Source organism: Schistocerca nitens, chromosome 1 (genome assembly GCF_023898315.1).
Source record: "Schistocerca nitens isolate TAMUIC-IGC-003100 chromosome 1, iqSchNite1.1, whole genome shotgun sequence".
Classification (NCBI taxonomy): domain Eukaryota; kingdom Metazoa; phylum Arthropoda; class Insecta; order Orthoptera; family Acrididae; genus Schistocerca; species Schistocerca nitens.
The window spans coordinates 705,286,370-705,304,559 of NC_064614.1; the positions used below are offsets into that span (position 1 = coordinate 705,286,370).

At 37.0% G+C, this 18,190-nt stretch overlaps 1 protein-coding gene across 5 annotated transcripts in view; it reads right to left on the reverse strand.

The window, feature by feature from the left end:
* LOC126259741 (calcium homeostasis endoplasmic reticulum protein) overlaps nucleotides 1-18,190 on the reverse strand; it is a 335,568-nt gene that overhangs the window by 47,597 nt on the left and 269,781 nt on the right. The gene's annotated exons all lie outside the window — the stretch shown is intronic.

The following is an 18,190-nucleotide window of genomic DNA, read 5'->3' on the forward strand; positions in this document are numbered from 1 at the left end:
ACAACAATGAGGATGATAATAATTACAATCATAAAAGCAATAATAAAACATCTCCCACAAGTACGCCACCACATCAACAGAACATCACATCATGTAGTGCTGTGTTATAATAACTACACAACAGTGAACTATTTCATTAATCGTCGAATTATTTGGTTCTCCAGACAATGGTGATTGGCAATGAGTGCTGCATAAGAATGAATGACATACAACAATAGTTTCATTCAGTGTAAAATGGTAGACAGATCCTTCTTGTATTCTCATAAACTTTTTTTATATGTTAACAGTTTCATACGTAGTAGTTACCACGTTCGTATGACCTAAAAACTACAAGGAAACAAAATGGCTGGCCAAAATGTACTTCCAAGAGGTGAAATCCCAATTATGTCATTTGACACATACACTAATAGCAATACTGTAAAACTGTTGTGCTTGCCTGTCTGTGTGAACACACTAATCTCTGAAAATACTAGACCAATTTTCATTGGGTTTTCATGGGTAATTTTAGTGTAGCTTGTGGCAGCATACAGGCTTTATTTCATCAAAACTGGATCATGCGAAAAAGATACTGTGATTTAAAGTTCTATCTAAAACCATCGTGTCTGCTGTCTGAACACACTAATCACCAAAACTACTAGATGAATTTTCAAGGAGTTTTCCCACGTAACTTGGGTGCAGCTTCAAGCATCATATAGGCATTATTTCGTTAAAATTGTGTATAAAAGCCAACATAATTTAAAGTTTTCTCTAAAGCTATCATGTCTATCTGTTTGAAAACACTAACCTCCAAAACCAGTGGATGGATTTTCACAGGTAATTAAGAGTGTAGCTTGGAGCTATACGTAGTCCTTGTTTATGAGAGAAATATCAGAACTTAAAATTCAGGAGTCTACTCAGCTGTGTGTGTGGTGGTGGTGGTGGTGGTGGTGGTGGTGGTGGTGTTGTGTGTGTGTGATATTCACTAACACTTTGTTGTGTGTGTGATATTCACTAACACTTTGTCCTACATTTTACATTAGTAATGGAAGACAGTAGACGTCAAAGAAATGTCATGTTAACAATGAATGAAATTTTTGGTCTAAAGAACAGAAACTGAAATCAAATTCATTCTATTTTCTCATCCTCCATTACAAGCTTACAACAATTCATCATGTTGATGCTAGAATTATTTACCATATCACTCAAAACATCATCTTATAATATTTAACTCAAATTATCTGACCACTTTAAAAAAAGTTTCTGGCCTCCTGCCCAACAATGTGATCACACTTGCATTAATGGATCTAGTCCTATTACACACAAATTTCAAAAACACGCACAACTTATAAAAATAATTAAAATACTACTGTCTTTCACATTTGCATTAGTGTTTGAACTAAAAAAATATGTTTTAGATAAATGTTATAGTTTATTTGATGGTTCATTTTTATTACAAGTTTTAGGTGCCCTGAATGAATCTTCCCCCCTGCAGTGATGTGTGAACTGTTGTGAGAATTTGTGACAGATGAAAACTTTGTGCCAGACTTGAGACTCAAATCTGGTCATTTTTGGGTCTCCATCTGGCTCAGTTTTAATCTGTCACAAAGTCTCAAAAGATACTGGACACACTACAGAAGAGTGAAACATTCTTTCTGGTAACAACCTGTAAGTTATGACCAAGATATTTCATTGTTATAAAATTTATTCTAGAATTACTAGTCTAGCAGGGTACCCAGAAGTGTTCCTCCAAAGTTTCAAAGGCAGTAGAGAGCTACTCTTAGAATTGAAACTGTGATGGTAGATTGTGAATCATGTCTGGACAGCTTAGCAGTCAGTAGGGCACACTGACTGTCAAAGGTCAGTGAAACAACTGTTTTAAATTTTCATTTCACTCCTTTATGTTTACAGTAATGAAGGAAGAACATAAACATAATTAATCATATCACTACATTGTAAAACTTCTGTATTGTTTCTCTTTTTTGGAATTAACACCTATATTTTTTCACACCTGCAGGTAAAATGATCTTTCCACCACATTCTCTTTAAGCTATACTTTCTTCAAACTTACAGGATCTGAAGGTCAGAGCCCAGACATCTATTTCTAGATGAAGTACAATACACTTCTCAAAAACACACTAAAAATTTGCTTTTGAAGATCATAAACACAGTTACATACAAAAAATTTTAACCTTTTCAACAGAGCTGCCAACAGCTGCACACACAGTGTTTTTGTCTTGTAATTGTAAGGCCTCTGGTTTGATTCTTCAAAGATGCTATGTTCACATCCAATTCTTTGGTGTTTTCATTTCTGTGAGAGGTCTATATGACACCTCTCCAGCTCTCACTATTTATCACATCAACTTGTAACAGTAATATGTTCTTACCACATGACTCATATTCTATAACAATGTACAGTATGACAATTGCCAAGAGAACGGACACGTCTATGACAGGATGGAAAGTTTATAATTTTATGGAAAAAAAAAAGAAAAAGGAGCACAAGGGAGATTTGAACATGGATCTCCCACCTGGCAGTTCAACACTGTGACCACACAACAAGGACGTCGTGATTTTTGCAATGTGCTCGATGTTGCACATCTTAAGCTTGGTCAGTTCACCAATTCTATTTTGCTTCTTTTTTCCATGGTTCAGTACCTGTTCTTCCAGTTTTCATGGTTGATCAGTGTTCAGTTTTCCGCTGGGCCATTTCACCACTAAATCTGAGGGGGCTGTAATGGGGAGTTTCCCTTGTCAACAGGATATCAGCACCAGGAGAAACAAAACTGGCGGTCTACAGACTGGAGTGGGGAATGTTACATCCCTTAATTGGGCATACAGATAGAAAATTTAAAAACGGAAATGGGTAGGTTAAAGTTAGATGTGTTGTCAATTAGTGAAGTTCGTTGGCAAGAGGAACAGGACTTCTGGTCAGTTGAATAAAGGGTTTTAAATACGATAGCAAACACAGGGAATGCTGGAGTAGGTTTAATAATGAATAAGAAAATAGGAATAAAGGTCAGCTACTATGAACAACATAGTGAATGCATTATCATAGGCAAGATTGACATGAAGCCGATGCCTATCACAGTAGTACAAGTTTATATGCCAACTAGCTCTGCAGATGATGAAGAGATGGAAGAAATATATGATGAGATAAAAGAAATTATTCAGATAGTTAAGAGAGACGAAAATATAGTTGTGATGGAGGACTGTAAGATGCACACTGCCTAATAAATGCCTCTTTGTGCCATTTCTTATGAAATGGCTTTTCTTTCTGTCTTCATCAGTTCCAATAAATTATTTCCCTCTTCATTCAATACCTAATGAAAAGTTCTCCATTCACAGCATCTATATTTACAGATACTATTTCTCCTTGTGTTCACACAAACAATCAAAATAACACAATTTAATCCATTCTCATATGATACAAGTCAATCTGGGGGAAAAAAATAAAACTTTCTGAAGCACAATGACATTTTGGTGCCTCCAAGGCTCTCTTCAGCTGAAGGCTCTCTTCAGCTGCGTGACTATCAAGCTTTCCTCCCCCTATTTTTTTTTAATTACATATTTTTATTGGTTGTGTCAGACAAGTAAACAGATCAGTGAGAACTGAGATGCGTTTTGCAGGTACATTGTTTCTCTTTATCCTACTGTATTACTAACCAAAAACATGTAAAGTTGGTTAATTTTTTTATATTGCCTTGACAATGTAAGCTAGGTAAGGATGATGACATTCAAAGAAGTGCATCTATGTTAGTATAGATCACAATTTTCAAGTACTTTCATTTCAACAATATTACATTCTAAAGTCTGACAATTTTTATTAATGAAATTATTTCATTCCATGCAAGGGGATGACGGATGTGTGTCTGATTGTACTGTATTTGGAGGAAGATATTTAAGGAATGAACACATTTCTGATTAATAACTTCAATGTCATAGTTAATTATTCTTGTAAACTGAAAAGTATTTCAGGCTGTGGGGAGAAATTTTCATAATGAAGAATATCCAGGCATCTTCTAAAATGCTGAGATATACATCACATTTACTGCATTCATAAGTGCTGGAAATTATTACAGACAATCATGTTTACCACAAGGAAGTTTTATTGAATGCACCTTATAATGAGTTGATTCTGTACCCTTGTACATTTGTATACTGGCAGGCGGGACTGCCATTATGGTAATTACTCATGACCAATTTTTCCATCCAAGAAGTCAGCAGGAACTGAGTCAAGGCATAATATATAATCAAGACATCATATTGACAAGATGGTAATACTGATAGATAACAGAGCTACAATAAAACAAAATTATTAAGTTGCAACAACTGTCATTCAAGAATTTATTATGCAAAGATGAATAGCAAAAATCATGAACATGAAACCCAAACACGAGCACTGTAGCACCTAACACACTGTACAAATTATGAAATGTATATTGACATTAAATGGACCAAAAGTGAATCCTCTCAGTTATAGTGTGTGCGAAACATTTTATTATTTCAAGTTGCATTTCCTTGTTCAATATCATTTGCTGTGCAGTAATTCTTTTTATAATCAAATTATAGTCACGTAACAAGAGGCTAGAGAATAATATGGGTGCTAATGGCCTTCCAATCACCACAGTTCAAACGTCTGCAACACTATGACTTACGTATTATTGCGATGGGTTTCATAGTCCACCTCCACCACCAAGCTGGCTGGGTCTACTTGGAACATAAGCCTCTCCATCCCTTCTTCTCCTTCGACATTTCTCTCGCTCTGTCCTGGTCTTCTCCTCTCTTATTCACACATTTGTTAACTGCAGTGATCCATCTGTCTCTTGCCATTATTTCACAAGTCTGTCTTATTATCCTACCACCTTCCAGTCCTTTAAAATGCTCATACCACTTTAAACTTTTGCATGAGCTACTCTTCCACTATTTCTCTCACTGTCTCATTCCTTACTCTATCCATTCTAGTCTTACCCCGCTACCCTGAAATTTCATCCCGCAAGCCTGTGTCCAGCTCACCTGCCTTTTATTCACTATCTACCTTTCTGATACATTTTTGAGTACTGAAGTGTTATATGCTTGGTATTGCTGTATAGCATTTGCTTGATTTTTGGTGGAACATCCTTGCTCCGTACTTCTTACACTCTGCTGGAACCCCTGTGCTTGCCTTACCCTTTCACTAATCTTCTTATCATTCCTCCAGGTGTTTTCTTTTATGCTCCTGAAACTTTCTACTTTTTTTCAATACTTGCTCTCTACTGCTTCCATCATCTTATTCCTCATTGTCACAATAATTTCACAATTCGTTGCATTAAATTTCAACCCATAATGCCGTATTACATCTTTCCATATGCAATAATGAGCCAAAATATTATGACCAGAATGAGATTTTCACTCAGCAGCGGAGTCTCGCTCTTGGTCCGGCACACAGTTTTAATCTGCCAGGAACTTTCATATTATGACCACCTTGTTAATAGCTTGTCTTTCCATCTTTGGGATGAAATACATCACTGATTCTACGCATCACGAATATGACAATTTGTTGGTAGGTTTGTCGAGGTATGTGGCATTAGATGGCTAAGCACAGGTCGTGTAATTCACGTAAATAAGGAGCCACTGATTTGCGTACATGGTGGTGGCACCTGATAGCAGCCCAATGGGTTCCACAGGATTTACATCATGCAAATTTGGTCACCAAGATGTCAATTTGAGTTACTAAAATTCTCCTCAAACCACTGTAGGATGGTTCTGGCTCCAAGACATGGACAACTATACTGCTGAAAGATGACATGGCCATCAGGGAAGGCATCAAACGTGAAGGGATGCAGGTGGGTCGCAACTGTCAGCAAGTATTCGATTATTACCACAGGTCCCACACAAGTGCAGGAGAATGTCTCCTGTAGCGTAATACAGCTCCCACAAGCTGGTATCTGTGGTCCACTGAACATTTTGAGCTGCTGTTCACTTCAATGACAACATTTTGGAGACCCAGCGACGTAGTAAGGCGAAATTGTGATTCACTCAAACAGCTGACACATTTCCATTGATTGATGGTTGAATACCGATAGTCCCGAGCCCACTGCAATCATAATTGACGATGTCATTGGGTCAATATATGAACACATAGGGGCAGTCTGCTGCGGAGCTCCATGTTCAACAATGTATGATGAACAGTGTGCTCCGAAACATTTCCGCAAGCACCAGCATTGTGCTCTTTTGGCAGAGATGCTAGAGATCACCATCTATCCTCCTTTAATGAGCAGATAAGCTTCTGAACCCCACGTTCTGTGAAGAGTTGTAGACATTTGTAGACATCCAACCATTTAGTGCCTAGTGGTAGTTTCACTGTTCTTCAACCTCTTTCCATGGTTGCTCATGACTGTAGCACGTGAACGTTTGACCAGCTTCGTTTTCAAGGTACTTGTTCACAGGCTCTGCATAATAATAATAATCTGTCCTTTGTTAAAGTTGCTTATCTCAATGCGTCTCCCCATTTGCAGCCCATATCTTCGCTAAGGTGATCTCCTTCCTGTGTCTGCTCCACTAACATACATTTGTTAGAGTGTCATGTGCCCGCAATGCCACCAGGTGGCAGCCAGTGTTGCGGTGCGATGTAGTTATAATATTTTGGCTAATCAGTGTATTTTGTCTCTTCTCCTCCTCTTCCCTGCACCATTAAATCTTTGGCAAACACCATTGCTTTCACATTTCCATCTCCCTTTCATGCTGCCACTTCTGCCATTATCCCATCCATAATGGTGAGGGAAAATGGTGAGGATAGTGCACTCTATCCATGCAGCTCTTTTTCTGGTCTAACAAGTTCGTCTTCTCACCACCTACTTTTACCCAACTCACATTTCTCAATACATTTCTTTTATTCTTCTCGAATCAGCCTTCCAATTCCCCCTTTCTGGGGGGGGGGGTTATCCAGGCCTTGCTTCTTTTACGCATTCTACATGTCCAGGAACACCATTACTAAATACTTATCATACTCAACATGTCTCTCCTTGCACTGCCTTATGCTAAAAATTAAATCGATTGTTGTCCCTTGTGCTCTACATCCATATTGTTCCACTCTATGGCACCTCCTACTGTTTTCCATACTCTCTTTTCCAAGATCTCAAATATCTAGGTAGCATGACATATCAAAGTAACACCCCTAAAATTTTGACAGTTTCCCACAATCTTTCTTAACAACTGGCACTACAATTCTCTTTTTCCAGTCTTCAGGCATCCTTTTTTTTTCTTTTGATATTGCTCTCATGACCTGACAGAGACACTATACTCCACCAATACCATCTGCCCTCACAATCTTCCCATCGACCTCTCGTCCAGTCCAGGTGCTTTTCCTCTTTTTGTGGTCTTTATCACTTCCTCTACTTCTGTCCAGGTTAGATCCAGCTCAGCATTCTCCACATGCCCCGGCTCCTCATTTTCCTCTTACCATATATCTATGGGGGTTTAGTAACTCTTCAGAATGTTTCTTTGATATCTCCTTGATTTCCTGTATTTTCTCAATTTCTGTTCCTTCTTTATTCATTCTGATGTTCCACTGAGGACCTTTGTACTCCCCTCACTGTCTTCTAACACAATTTTTGCCCATTCTTCCAGTAATTTCTCCTTCTCACCTGCTAGCACTACCACAGCCACCTCATTCTTCTCACTGTATTCATTTCTTACTTCCTCTGTTTTCTCTTGAAACCATATACGAAATGATTTGCTTTTCTTAACAACATCCACCCTTACTCTGTCATTCCACCAGAGGGTTACTCTCCACCTATTCTTATCACTGATTCTTTCACACACTTCCTTTGCTGCTTCCACCACTGTTTATTTGACTCTTCATTATTCCTCCTCTACTGACTGATTTCATCCTCTATCATAATAATTTATTTATTTATATTCATTGTATTATGAGTGGCATTGATCCCAACAGTATTAGAGTTTCTATGCTAAAGAACAAGTTGTCGTCGTTACCGTTGCTGCCGCCGCCGCCACCACCACCATCACCACCACCACCACCGCCGATGACCGGGGGGGGGGGAAACAACCAATAACACATACTCTATTACCTGGCAAGCTGAAATGGTGATGTGGATGTAGGAAGAACCACTGTACAGTCACACTCAGTTAAATTAGTGCGTGCTGTTACATCACAGAGTGAGCATGGAAGGTGAGTGTGGGAAATGTCTTTGCAGACAGGCAGGAGGGCTTGCAATTAACGTAATTAAATTTACTGATGATGAGAAAGAGAATGGATTTATCGTGCCAGTGGAGTAGGTGGTGCAGTGTGCAACCAAAATGTTAAAGCTGAGTATGATCGCAAAAACAGTTTTTGTCTCACAGAACTGAACTTCAAGGCTAGCAAGGAAACTCCTGGAAAAATGAATCTGTCTATGGGACTTGAATTTTAAAAGGTTCGAACAAACATACACTTTTGTTATGTGTGAATGAGAGGACAGAAGGGCATATTAAATTAAGTTTTTACGGAAGAATGAAGCATCATAATCAATCCTGAAATATTTTCTGAATTAACAAAACAAAATTAAGTGGCTACAACTGTAATGTCCTTTGCAGTAGGCTAATTTGTAAATTATTATACACACTTTCTCTTATTGCATACGGTCTCGTCCACAATCATTTGCTGGAAAAAACCATCCTGTAACTCACAAACAGACAAGTGGGACTGACTTTTAGAAACTATCTATAAGTTCACAAATTGTGACATCGTCGAAGTAAGGTTCTCCGGTGATCAGGAAATTATTTAGATTATTATAAATCCAGTCTCAGATCACAAATGTTTATTAATTTCAAACAATGATAACCACACTAAAATCCAAAATGAGCAACAAAGTTAGCATGATGTACAATGTTTCCAAATTACAGAAAATACAATTTGTGTAATACACTGCATTTATTCAGGTACAGAAATGCTGTCATATTTGCTTCTAGTGATTTCTGTATTTTGCAGAATTTGGGAACACAGTCCATCAAGCTGTATGTTGATTTAAAGGCCTGAAATGGTCATCACTGACTGAAATTAATAACCTCATTAATAAACATTTGTTGTTTGTGACTGGATTTAGAATAAAACATCTATAAGGTGGTTGGCAAATAAAAAAGATAATACGATGATTAAAATGGAATGGCTAAAGATTAGAAAAACTAAATAAAATAAAATAACTGAATAAAAATAATGAATAAAGCCATTCTGAAAGATTTAAAAACAAAACTGTGTAACACCTGAAAGGAATCAAATCCATAATCCTTTGCTAGTCACAAATGTATGGTAGAACCTTGTTAATCTGACCTCGGATGGTCCAACTTCGCACTTAGTCCGACCATTCCATTTCCAGTGATTATTTGGACTTGTCAGTGACTCATCGTCTGTGATATGGATCAACAGGCAGTTGACTGATGATAAGTGTGTTAGTTCGAATAGTTTTAGTATCTAACTCGAGAAATAATTATTATTGTGCACACATGTTTTATAAATTAGTGACACTGTTCTTCTTACATATTAAAGTGTGTAAAGCTAAATTATGGCATCAACTAAACGTAAACATGTGACACTGTCATTAATGGAGAAACTGAATGTACTTGTAAGGTTAGAGAAAATGAGTCTCTACAAAACATTGAAAGTTAGCTAGGTGTTGAAGTAAAAAATTGTAAAAGATTGGTGAAAAATTGGGAAAATTTTTGAAAGTCACACAATGGCAACTGATAAGAAGAAAAAACTAAAAATATACAATATGCAAGAAGAACCCTAAAAGTGAAATTCTAGACAATGCTTTGAGCAGGAGAGAAGACAAAGAGCTCCTTCATTTGGACCAATCATAAAAATTAGATGGAGCCAATGAAAATGAAAAGTTTACTGGTGAAAGCTGGCTATAAAGTTGGAAAAAATGCCAAGACATTCAAAATGTAATTAAGTCTAGTGAGAAGCTGTCTGGTGGTGAAACAGCTGCCAAGGAATTTATTCCAAAATTTGAAAACATAACTAATGAGTTTATGCTGTTCCCTGATCAACTGTGTAACATTCATTAGTGTGACTTAAATGACAAAATGCTCCCTACAAGAACTTTTGCTGCACAGAATGGGTCAGTTGTTTGTCAATGCAGTACTGTAATAAATATAATAGAGGGAAACATTCCACGTGGGAAAAATATATCTAAAAACAAAGATGATGTGACTTACCAAACGAAAGTGCTGGCAGGTTGATAGACACACAAACAAACACAAACATACACACAAAATTCAAGCTTTCGCAACCAACTGTTGCTTCGTCAGGAAAGAGGGAAGGAGAGGGAAAGACGAAAGGATGTGGGTTTTAAGGGAGAGGGTAAGGAGTCATTCCAATCCCGGGAGCGGAAAGACTTACCTTAGGGGGAAAAAAGGACGGGTATACACTCGCACACACACACACACACACACACACACACACACACATCCATCCACACATATACAGACACAAGCAGACATATTCTTTGCCTTTGAATATGTCTGCTTGTGTCTGTATATGTGTGTGTGTGTGTGTGTGTGTGTGTGTGTGTGTGTGTGTGTGTGTGCGCGCGAGTGTATACCCGTCCTTTTTTCCCCCTAAGGTAAGTCTTTCCGCTCCCGGGATTGGAATGACTCCTTACCCTCTCCCTTAAAACCCACATCTTTTCGGCTTTCCCTCTCCTTCCCTCTTTCCTGACGAAGCAACAGTAGGTTGCGAAAGCTTGAATTTTGTGCGCATGTTTGTGTTTGTTTGTGTGTCTATCGACCTGCCAGCGCTTTAGTTTGGTAAGTCACATCATCTTTGTTTTTAGATATACAGTACTGTAATAAGGTATATACAGTTGTTACACTGTCACTCACAAAAACAATTTTGTACCATATTATAAAGATGTATTTCACAGTTCGGACACTACTGTAACACTTTCGTGTAAGTTTTTTTAGTGTGTTGACATTTTCTTTTCGTTTTGTTACTGTTTTGACATGGAAGAATATATCAGACAGTATTTCCAGTTGAAAATCAAAGATGTACCATAATGTATTGTGATATTATGGGTCAATAAAAGTGTTCCTCTGGTAATCAGACATGTTTTGTGTTTCGATCACACTCCCGGTTCCATAGAGGACAGATTAATGGGGTTCTATTGTATTTAAATCCCTACACTAAGCTACTGCTCTCAATAACACTAAAAATTTTATGCTGTAACACATCACGTCACATTACTTATTTTTTGTTGATTACTTAAAATGTTACACATTTGGAATATTTCTAGCTATTGTAAGTATCCAAAATGTGTTTACAATAATGATCACCAGTGAGCACTTCAAAATTAAAAGAAGGGACAAGGCGCTGATAATGTCACTTCAGAGTTAACTAAATCGGAACAGCAGATTTATATAATTTATTTGTGTCAGACAAGTGACACTCAGAAACTGATATTTGATTGGGTTAGGAAAATTAGATTCAGAGGAGTGTATGCCAGTACTACTTCCCCCTCCTTACTTCTTGGACACACACACAACAGTGCTGCCACAGTGGGGAGATTACAACTTCACTTTGCTGAGTAATAAACACACAATCACCAACATGAAGCAGAAACAGTTAAAAGACACCCAACTCATAAGTGCAGTGGTTTCAACCAGAAAAAATTCCTCCAGTTTGTGAGCCCCACAAACGAGAGGGCAACAAGGTAAGTACGAGGGTCACTCCAAAAGAAATGCACACTACTTTTTTTTTTAAATCCATCTTTTATTCTACATGTTTGAAAATTATACAGTGTGTAGATACATCCTTTAGGAACAAAATTTTCATTTCTCCACATAATTTCCATCCCTCTCAACTCCCTTACTCAATCTTGGAACCAGCACCTGTATACCCGCAAGGTAAAATTCTGGACCAACCTGTTGGAGCCACTGTTTGGCAGCATGCACGGGGGAGTCATCATCTTCAAACCTTGTTCCACGAAGTGAGTCTTTCAGTTTCCCAAAGAGATGATAGTCACATGAAGCCAGGTCAGGACTGTAAGGCGGGTGTTTCAGTGTTGTCCATCCGAGTTTTGTGATCGCTTCCATGGTTTTTTGACTGACATGTGGCCGTGCATTGTCTTGCAACAGAAAAACATCCTGCTTTTGCCGATGTGGTCGAACACGACTTAGTCGAGCTTGTAGTTTCTTCAGTGTCATCACATATGCACCAGAATTTATGGTGGTTCCACTTGGCATGATGCCCACAAGCAAGAGTCCTTTGGAATCGAAAAACACCATAGCCATAACTTTTCCATCAGAAGGTGTGGTTTTGAATTTTTTTTTTTTTCTTGGGTGAATTTGCATGATGCCACTCCATTGGTTGCCTCTTTGTCTCTGGTGAAAAATGATGGAGCCATGTTTCATCACCTGTCACAATTCTTCCAAGAAATTCATCTCCACCATTCTCGTACCGTTCCAAAAGTTCGCTGCACACTGTTTTTCTTGTTTCTTTGTGAGCCACTGTCAACATCCCGGGAACCCAGCTGGCACAAACCTTTTTTAACGCCAACACTTTCAGTATTCTGCAAACACTTCTTTCCCCTATCCCAATGTAACGTGACAATACGTTCACTGTGATGCGTCTGTCACCAATTCGTTAACTCTCTGCACATTGTCTGGAGTGTGTGCAGTACGAGGCCTGCCGCTGCGAGGATAATCCTCAATATTGCCGTGCCCGCTTTCATCATATAACCTGCTTGCCCACCGACTAACTGTACTGTGATCAACAGTAGCATCTCCATACACCTTTTTCAACCTCTTGTGGATGTTTCCCACTGTCTCGTTTTCACAGCACAGGAATTCTATAACAGCACATTGCTTCTGACGAACGTCAAGTGTAGCAGCCATCTTGAAGACATGCTGTGATGGCGCCAGTCACGGGAACAGGTTGAACTAAGTTTGAAAACAAGAGGGAAGGATGTATCTACACACTGTAAAACTTTCACACACGCAGACTAAAACTGTATTTTTACAAAAATAGTGTGCATTTCTTTTGGAGTGACCCTCGTAAATACCATGCAGGACAATCAAAACTGTACAGTGAAACAGAATATTTCACACAAATGACATAATCAAGGTGCTCCTCCAGAAACTGAGAGTACCACATTGCATTCAGAGTTCAGACGTGATGACCAGTGCCACGACCCTTCTGGCGCCTTAGTGAACTTCCACAGTAATACTTAAGCATGAAAGTGGCGTCAAATGGAAAGACTTGCACCAGGCGAACGGTCTACCCGATGGCAGGCTCTCGTCACATGACATTATTATTATTATTATTATTAACAGTCATATGTCTGTTTACAATGTATATTCACATTCATTATTTAATTTGTGCAGTTACCTAATTTTGACACTGTGTTATTTCCAAGCAGCTGATATTGAAATATACCATTACGAAAATCACATTAAAATAATCACATTATACTGTGATAGCTCTACTGAAATGAATTACATCAACTTATGTACATCATGTTTTACACTGTTTAAATATTGTAGTCAACTTATACATATATGACTACATGTCATAATCCATAAATAAATGTGCATAGAAGCCAAATCATAGTGCTGAACCAACACGTCATATAAAAGTAGCTACAGCTACAAGGTTTGCAGCTTGACGACTACAAACAACTTTTATAATGTTGTCACAGATATGCTTACAGTCAACACTGCAGAACTATCAATAGCAACATGCAAGAGATACATTACATTTATTGCTGGCATATTAGCTTTAACTAACATATTGTATGCTAAGTAATCACTTATCAGTGACTGAAGATTATGCGAGGACATACAAACAAATGTATTAAATGTATTTTCTACAGTACATTGAAAGTAATTCATAAAATAAATACAAGCTTCATAAAATATTTGAAGATGTGCATTATATTAATAACCAGCACTCTAGACTTAACAAATGTATGGACGTACAAACAAATCTATTGACACTTAACACAGTACTACAAAAGCCATTCGTCAAATAAATACAAATTTCATAAAATATTTTAAGGTTAAAAATCCCATACATTATTATGTCGGCATTAGCCGACACTTTTACCATTTATTACTTGTAGTAAAAGAATGGCAGCTACATTTTATTTAACAAACTAGCCTGACATACATCAAAACATGTGATAGTTTCACATTTAGTACATGGCTGAAGTTATAATAAATCTGAAATTATATTATCCACAAAGAATAAGGAGATTCTTCTCACAAAGGACATTCTATAACAACAGGTTTGTACCTCTACTTCCATCTTCTATTTCACCAAAAGGTACATAAACAGCAATCATAGGTACCAAATTAGATGATGATAAAAGAGAAACAGAAATATGCCAGCAGTAACACACAATCAACATTCACTGCGGAATGCACTAATGCACTCACTGAGACACCAAAACATTCCTCTCAAGGCCAAGTATATGCCTCTTATTTTAAGCAAATTACTTGGTATCACATCAAATTATTCAAAGAAAAATGGATGGTAACCAGATATTCTAGCTTTTCTATGTACTAAAGAAAATATATTTAATGTTTGTTTGTATGACATTATATAGTCTCTCATCACTGATTAATGATTACATAGAATACAATATGTTAGTTAAATCTGATAAGCCAGTGACAAATGTAATGTACCTTTTGTATCATTAGTTCTGTGATGTTGGCTTAAGCATATCTTTGACAACATTATAACAGCTATTGTAGTTGTCAGGCTACAGTACTAGTAGTTACAGGTACTATTATGTGACATGGGATGCTGTAGAATTATGATTTGGATTCTGTCTATGTTTCTGTCTACAGATTATGACATGTAACCATGTATGTGCACGATGAATCCAACATTTGCACAATGTAAAATGTGAGGCACATAAGTTGACTTCATGCATGTAAATAGAGCTGTTACACAAATAATGCAATCTGTGTAATGTTTTATATTTACATAGCGACATATGCAGAAAATATTATTTTCATCCACAATTGGTGTATTTAAATTTCAGGTGCTTGAAAATGATGCAATGTCAAAATCAGCTAATCACACAAATCAAATAAAGAACATTAATATGCAGCCTGCAATGGCGTGTATTTTCATTTGTAACATATTTGGAGGCTGTGGACCCATGCAGAAGCAAAATTTTAAGTCATATAGTTGCTGAGACATGGTACCATATCTAGGTCAAATGAATGGTATTCTGGTCAGTCTGTTTTCTTATCACCTTATACCATGCCATGTTTATGTGGCATCTTTTGTACTGTGTCCCCATCTGCACACTAGTTAACTTATATGGCAACAATCTTGTGCACAGTTAAATTCTAACTAATGAGTGTTACAATGGACAAAGTTTCTGCAATTTGCTTGTATTTTTACTTGTTCCACATCTCTAAATGTCTGAATGTTCTCCTCCTTGATGGGATGTGCAACATATGATGCACGAATGGATCAAAGAATGGAAGAATGAACAAATGAATGAATGCACAAAAGAAAGGAGGGCTTGTTTGTATCATGTGGACTCATTTATAGAGTGCCTGTGAAACTCAGGTGCCACTGTAACCCTGAAATTTTTGAGCTATATTATGTGTTTATGCTCTGTGGGCCTGTTGCCATGAATGGGAAGTGTCATACATCACAGATCAAGAGCTTTAATTTTACAACAGTATACTAAGAGCCAAGGCTAAGCCATATTTAATATTTGCTGTCAGCTAAAGGTTGGGAGTTACTAGGTGAAAAAATTGAGGTTATATTTCTTTTCTTAAATTTATGATCGTGTACAAAGGAACAAAATGTGAAAATATTGTGACGGCAGAGAAAAAAATCCCTCATCAAAATCCTATTAGTACAATGCCAAAGGTATGTTGATCAACATTTTCCAAACATTGTCGTGATCTTAAGCTATAGATTTGTAAGCCAAGAGATTAATAACAATATGGACTGAACAGTTTTCCACAGGACGAGGATGAAAATGGTAACTTCTCATAAGTGAACACGTCCTTCTGCATGAAAGGACATCACTCGCTCACTTTAACCATAGAATATACAAGTCAGTTCATGTTAACAAAAGTACAGATATAGTACATGTGTGTGGAAAGTATACAGTTACATGTTCATGAAGTGTACAAACAAACTAACCAGAACTGTCTGAAAGAGAGAAAAATGCTGCCCCAGAAATTGCAATCAAGAATCTAGTGTCCCAGGTGAGGAACAGCAATCAATGAAGACAGTAAATTCATAATATATTGCAAAAAAATGGAAGAAATAACACTTAGTACATTGTTAAGAGGCAGACAGTCCCAGGAAGAATGCAAAAGAAGCAACAGACAATAATTTAAAATTTTGGACATTTCAGCCTTTCCTGATAGGTAAATATGTGTTGCCAGATTTGTAATTAGATACTGCTCTAACGTGAACCACTTTTAAATAGAATAATATCGATCTAACAAACAATGAGATGTGCAAGGAGTAGGTGCTGAATCAAACTGGGAGAGAAAGGTATGTATGGCACAATGTGACTAAAAGAAGGGATTGATTGATAGGACGGGATTGGTTGATAGAATACATCATGCGGCATGACGGAGTCATCAGTGTGACAACACGGGGAGGGTGAAAGCTGTAGAGACAGACCAAGACTTGATATGGTCAGCAGCTTAAAATGAAAACAGGTTGAAGTAGTTATGCAATGCAGAGATGAAGAGGCATGCACATGATACACTAGTGATGAGAGTTGCGTCAAAGCAGTCGTCTGAATATCACAACAATAGCAAAGCAAACAAACATTTCCTATGACAAAATTTCTATCAGTAATTGAAGTTGTGAATGGTCTTTGGGTCACAGAGTACTTCCATAATGTACCACGACTTACAGTTTTTGTGTCTTTTATATTTCCTTCTGTTTACACTCTTTGTTAGTCAAAATGAAACGCATGAAAAGTGTGTGTCATCCACTGAAATTTAAAATTAGTTAATTTGTTGTAAGGTAGCCAATAACTAACAAATTTATATTATTTAGCAATAGATATATCAGTAAGCATAAGATAAAGATGAAATTTGACAAAAAGGAATGATTACGTTAGTAAACTCAGCTTCAAAATTTAACAGCTTCTAGGCAGAAAATGTATTTACTTTCTCAGAAACAGAGAAATTTCAATGCAATGTTCTAGTATCACCAGTTGCTTTATACTTAATGGAACCAGATTAACACTATGTGGAGTAATATTAATGACAGTAAGCCAATAGTGCCCTCATACCTGCAAAGCCTTCTTTAATGTTATCTGTCCCTAATTGTAAGCTTGGAAGGACAAAACTGTTCATGTCTCATAAATAAATTACTTTAGTCAATTATTTTGTTAGAAAATAAGGAGTTTTACGTATTAAAACTGATAAATCAGAAGTTCTTCAATAATTCAAACCTGTGCCAACAAAAAGAGAGTTATTTTAAAACAAATGTGTGTACTCTTCTTCACTCACTCAGAATTTGGTACCATCAAAAAAATTTCAATGCGCAGGTGTGTGGCAAAACAGTAAATTTATAATGAAACTTCACAGCAATGTGGTCACATCCATTAACACCTGATTTTGTGAAATGGTGACAAAAATGTTTTTTCTTCATTGACCAAATCAATTATATTTAATATAAATATCAAAGGGTGATAATTTAACCTTTCATTTTTCTCCAATGACTTGATGGATAATATTTTCTCAGGCACACAATGCCATCAACTTGGTTGAAAAACCTTACCTTTTGATGACATCCCTATCCATTACTCTCAAGAAGTAAATAACTAATTTTTAAATCTGATGATGGTGGTGATGGAAATCATCAAAAGCTTGCATTCATCTTAATCAACAGAGTTCCGTGAGTGAAATATTACTGATGAGGTGTATTTACCAGGTTTTTTATTTAACAGATAAAATTATAAATTAATATGGGAGTTTGCTTGTTTCAATTTGCATCTTACTCAACTTCCTCCTTCAAAGTTCATTGTACTACACAAGCATGACCTCACTCAAATGCTTTTCATTCACTTGCACAGTTGTACGTCATTCATCTTCCAATAACTTCTGTGATGCAAATATCTGTCAGAAAATAAATACATACACTAGCTTTTGGTTTTTATATTAATTTTTCACATAAATTTTTAAGTGCTGATCAATAGTGGGAATAAATTGGTTCATCAATTTCTTCTGAATGTTCACT